We start from the raw sequence: 6,000 nt of genomic DNA, 5'->3' as shown, positions 1-6,000 counted from the left end.
CTGGACCGGCCCTAGCTGGACCGCTTACCTCCTCTGCCCGCAGCGCTCCCGCGATCGCCTCAACCTCCCCCACCGTCGCCCCCGGCCATACCTCTACAACTGGTGAGCTACCAATTTCTCCAGTGAACATGCACCTGACGCACCCCTAAGATAGACAAGGAGGTTGCCCCCCTCCCCCCTCAACCCTAAAATAGACAAGATCAAACTGCCGCCAGTGTGCTCTGTAGCTGCTGCTTCCTTCTCCACTGAATTGACTGATCTAAATCCAAAATTTAGGTGACTTACATCTAGAGATATTGGAAAATTAAAATAAAGACTAGCGTACCTCTGCTCGTCGAACGGCGGCTTCCACAGCTTGGCTTTGCCGGTAGGTGGTCTGTGCTTCCGTTTCAAATGCTCAGCTAGCTCAGGTCCCAGCGGCTTAAATGCAACTTTTCGCAGCAGCTTTGCGCCACACACCGTACTGACAGGTGTCGGCACTCACGACTTATCTTAGCTTGACCTGGACTACCGGGTCAACGGGATTGAACCTTCCACTCCAGCTACTTTTCTCTGGGAGTGTTGCCCACTACCGTTGCCGTGGCACGATTTGCTTAGTGAAGAAGGGACCAGGGCAGCAAATTCAGAGATAAATGAAAAGAAGCCAACTTCAGTGGATGATTGGCGAGGAAACTGGGCGAATTTCAGATACGCCTTTGAGCCAGCCACTGCAAAACTTAATTCTGCCCTGCTGGGTGTCGAGGGAGGGAATGCCATGGAGCTCCAGAACAACACCAGTTTGATAGATGGTGAAGAGGAAGCGAGGAGTCTACTTTACAGGATTCCAAGATGTCAAAGACGGATGATACAATTGTGATGGATGGCAACCGCAAATTATCAGCGAGTCCCGAGCTGGGTCTCGACCGGTCACAATGAAACTATTATGTTAGAACTGTCCTGTCATGGGATGAGGAAGCCCGCGGTGGTTCGAGCACTCTTGGGGATCCAAGGGTGGGTGAGATCAGATGTATTGTTTGTGTCTGAGACACATCTAAACAGAGGTAAGGTAGAAAAACTAAGGAGGAGGTTCGGCTTTGAGAGGATGGAGGTGGCAGAAAGTGATGGAAGAAGTGGAGGACTTGTGATGTTCTGGGACACTAGTTTGGGTGTTTCTTCAACCGAGGTTCAACCAAAATTCATTGATATCCGCATCAATGAATCTTGTGAGGCGTTTTACGGGTATACTAGCGTTCAAAAAGCGCGGTGCACGCCGCGCCCATGGCGAATCCCGTCAGAATTTTGTGCAAGCTCTTATGTTGCCTTCTTGCAGAAAGCATTGTGTCTTGATTTTACTATAAATATAATCTTGCGGTGATTCATTCTCCTATGACACGTACATTAGAGCATAACATGCCACGGGGAGAAGAAAAATAAGACGCATGCAGACGTTTAAACTCAAATTCAAACTATTTATGCAATGGTGATAACTGCAGGTTATTTAAAAAAAATTCAGATCCTTCATCAGAGCATATATGTGTGCAGTTTGATATTCTTTTCAAAACGAAAACTGTGCCTCACTGAAACATACTCTAGGCTTCTGCGCTTGATCAACTATTCATCAATTCAAATAAACAAAAGAACTATGGATATAATTTTAGTAGGGCAATTCTTTCTTGGAAATAGAATTGTCGACACCTCTGATCTTTTGTAGATACAATGTTCTTAATTGCTCTAAAAGATTCAATTGCATTCGACAGAGGCAGAACAATCCATTTTCATCGCCGGTTTGGATGCGACTGGTGGACAGGGGAGTGCGCCGGTGAACGGAGGGCATGAGGGTTTTTTTATAGCAGGGGAGGCCGGTGGGTGCTAGTGGCCAGAGTAACGCCGCCATCAATGGGGCGCTTTGGGAACCCCCGCCGCCTCGGGAGCCAGCCAGACACGTCTCGCAGTGTCCAACCGGCCGCCTCGTAATCCACAACGACGACTCGTCCACATGTAAACGGTCGCCCACTTCGCCGCGCCACGTCGGGCGACATGGTCGACCCGCTGACTCCACACTTCACCTTGCCAGATAGGGCCGGTTGGGCATATGTATGGCCGATCGTGCGCACGTGTACAACGCGCGTACTGGCAAGGACGGACGGGCAACGACTTTTTAAAATAAGACCATCCTACCGTTTTTTGTGAAGGGCTATTACGGGTTAATCTCGGTCGTTTTTATGTTTAGGTTGTGCACACTGAAGCAGAAGGGAACATAAAATTATCACTGCCTAACAAACCGAGCTATTCAGCTGAGAGAGGATATACATCGCTAGAGAAGAGGGAGGAGGCTGTTACGTCGAAGCCGCAACTTATCCTTCCCTCTATCTCGCTTAATCCCTTCTGTTGTTGACTCGGCAGCCAACCAGCCATGGCTTCGCACCCGTCGCCGCCGCCGGAACACCGCACACCACCCGCTCCCACCACCATAAGTGACCTCGGCGACGACCAGCTCCGTGAGATCTTCCTCCGCCTCCCGGACCTCCCCAGCCCTGCTCGCCTCTGCCGCCTTCACCTGCCGCGGCTTCCTCGGCGCCGTCCGTTCATCCCGCGCCTTCCGCCGCCGCTTCCGCGCGCTCCACGCACCCCCGCTCCTCCCTCGCTTCCTCGCACACGCGGTAGCTCCGTTCCCCGCCTCACGGCAACCCTCCGCCGGATTCACCCCCCTCCAAGACGACGACACTTCCCACTGGTGGGTCGATGTCTATAGTCCTTGGGTTGGCGGCTGCATCGGCATCAAGCACCGGAGCGTCAAGCAACGGAGAGTTTGGTACAACCCTCAAACGATGGCCGTGCTTCTCCGCCCCAAGGAGCATCATGACATGCCCGACGGCACCACCCTGGGGTTCCACACATTCTCCTGCGAAGAGGATCAGATGCCGTCCCATGTGGTATGTGTCCGTCAGGACTACTCACGGCCTTGCGCACGGTTTGCTGTCTTCTCATCGGACACCATGGAGTGGCAGATCTTCCCGGAGACTGCGACGCCGCTGCCTCAGGGCTTCAGGCGCACAGCTAGCACCGTGCTGCATGGGTTTATATGTTGGCAATGCGAGTCCATTAACGGAGTGGCTATCAGCGAGTACATTTTCGTGCTCAAAACAGATACATTTCAGTTCTCTCGAATGGATCTACCGCAGCCCTTGAGAGCGGTACACCAAACATTTAAGATTGGTCAGACCAATGATGGGAAGCTCTGTATTGTGAATGAGAAGGAATGCACGTTTAGTATTTGGATCTTGACAGCCGGCGAGGACGGCATCGAGAGATTTGTGCTGCACAAGATGTTCCCGTTGCAAGCTAGCTTTATGGAGGTCACTAGCTGTTCAGTGGAAGATACAATCTCAGTGCGTCTCATAACGGTTTTCAACGGTTTTGTGTACTTTGCACTTCGCCCATGGAGGAATTACGTGGATCAGTTCAAATCCCCTGAGTGGTTCATGTCCATGTCTCTGGAAACAGCGGAGCTGAAGCAGCATCTGAACAATACAGCGGCCTGTCTTCCCTGTCCTTCCCTACTCCTGGCCTCCTTCTATGGAATACATCTCGGTAAGCAATGTGACCATGGTGCTAAGGATTCCTTTTTATGTCTGGTCCATAAATTGTATGCAATGATGTTTCTTAAGGCAATTGTATTGCTATATATGAAGATATACTATCAGTTTTAGTCAAAGTAACATGTCTTTGAATAACTCGTAGTAAAGGAGCTAGCAGTGCTATTCCCATTCCTTCAAAAAAATACTCCACGTACATAATCTAGATAAATTTAAGACAAGTAATTTGGGACCGTGGTTGAAGTAGACAACCTCGACTGCTTGTATATTACTACAAGAGGGTTTATGCAGGTTATATGATAGCAGTAGCATTGAGATATAAAGCTCCACATACAGAATCTATAATTAGTACTCCCTCCGTCCCATAATGTAAGACGTTTTTTGGCATTATGGGACGGAGGGAGTACATGAATAGCCTAGATTTATCAGAAGTGTTGAAATATTTGGAGGATTTCTACAGATTATATGATAGCATTATTATAGAGCTCCACATACATAATCTATAACTAGCATATGAATAGCTAGTTTTTGCATTAGTGTTTTAAGTATTCAGATATGGACAAGTTATATGCCCAATGGTAAGGTTTTCTTTCTCCTTTTAAAATTGTTTGATCTTCTACATCGGTTTCAAATTTATGTCTTATGTAATAAATAAGTCCTTCATAATTCAATGTCAGTGAGAACTGAGCATTTGCGAATATATTCATTCGTACGCAACATGATTCAAGCTTTGATTTCAACTGCTATGTATATGCATACATGATTATCCCAATGGCACTATCTAAAATCTTCCATGTTTTTGGAGGTGCGCAACACATATCTAGTGCTTTCTAGCTATAGGTGGAACATGTATTAGCCATCTGTTAAGTCCGTAAAATCTTCACATTTTTTAGCCTACATATTGGTTTGATTTCTATAGTTAATAAGGCACTCAAATCTAATTAAATTTAACCGTTCGTTAGTTTCATCAAGTATTAACTGTTATCTTTCAATTGCTTTTGTATTATATAATGATATACTCCCTCCTCCCATAATATAAGAGCGTTTTAGTAGATTTAGAAAGTTTTAGATGGCAGTGGTGTATTAGTAATTTATTTCACTTTCATTGTCTCTGTAAAATCTAGATAAAATGATCAGAATCACTAGATTCTATCCGCATATTTGTCTGCATAGACACTTGAATTCTTATTTACACTGAATATCCATTTTGTCACAGGAGGATTCAAAATCTAAGGTTACTGGAAACGGTGTTGAAGATGTTGGTCTTGAGAGTACAGAAAAGGATTCATCTGTCCTTATAAAAGCATTACGATCATATAAACAAGCTTTGATCAAGGATGGTGAGGCAAATGTTGCAGAGATAGAGGCCTTCTCGATTTGCATTGATGTTGAGGACGAGAAGAACTCTCTTGTGAGAAAAATCATGGCGTTGTTTTAGAGACGACTTGTACCTAGAAACGTACAAGTCCCAAACTGGTGATTCTTTATCTCTGTTCCTAATTGATGGTGTTTTAAGCTTTTCTCAGCTTGGTATTAAATCTTTCCTTGTTGTTTTAGAAGTCATCTTATGTGTGAGCGAGTTTGAAGATCATATAAATAAAGGTGTGTGGTCATTCTCTGTTGCATAATAACTGAAATGGTACCTTTCTTAATTTTTCCTTTCGGAAAATAATAACTAGTTAGGTTTATTCAGATTGCATCAAAAACTACTTTTTAGAGTAATCATTTTTCTCTGGAACGTGCAAAAAATGTGCGTCATTTACATATAGATAGTACATATTATTATTTCCTGCACTTGGAAAGTTAAGAATCGTTTGCCCAGTTTAATATAGATAGTACATAAAGAAAGTGGGCAAACGATTCTTAACTTTTCATCCCTTTGCCATTTTCTACCAGTACTATTTTAAGCAAACAGGCTGTCTATCTAATTTAAACTTTAAACGTTGAATGAAACTAGTATCTGAGGGAGCGCAGACTACACCGAATTTTGTTAACAAATGGTTATTGGCACGTTTGCAGTTAACATCGGGGCAGGAGACAGGGCAGTAGACAGTTCAACGTTAATAGCAAGTGCCCTCCCGTCCCCATGGATATGGCACAGCCATGGCATGATGTCAAATGTGTCCTTTGACGGGTGCCACTTCAACCTATATTCTGTTTTCATTATATATATGGAAAATAGACAGTGGAGTCTACTCTGGGGAGTACATTTAGTTCATAAAATTCGAGAACTAAATTGAAATTTGTCAACAAATTATAAAAAATAGTGCATGACTTTCATTGCGCATGTTGCGAAAGGTAACACCCGATGTGGTCTGCCCGTCGTGGGGTGCAGGACTGCCTCAGAGCACGCACATCGCTTGCCTGCTAGAAGGTTGTGATCCCGCGCAACCGACATCCCTATAATAGATTATAGCAGCTAGGC

General features: G+C 45.2%; 1 pseudogene; it reads left to right on the top strand.

The window, feature by feature from the left end:
* The first annotated feature begins 2,392 nt into the window (after positions 1 to 2,392).
* On the top strand, positions 2,393 to 5,624 carry LOC123039442 (uncharacterized; annotated as a pseudogene).
* Positions 5,625 to 6,000: the final 376 nt, after the last annotated feature.

The sequence above is a fragment of the Triticum aestivum genome, chromosome 2B (genome assembly GCF_018294505.1).
Source record: "Triticum aestivum cultivar Chinese Spring chromosome 2B, IWGSC CS RefSeq v2.1, whole genome shotgun sequence".
Taxonomy (NCBI): domain Eukaryota; kingdom Viridiplantae; phylum Streptophyta; class Magnoliopsida; order Poales; family Poaceae; genus Triticum; species Triticum aestivum.
This window is presented reverse-complemented; position numbering and strand designations above follow the sequence as displayed.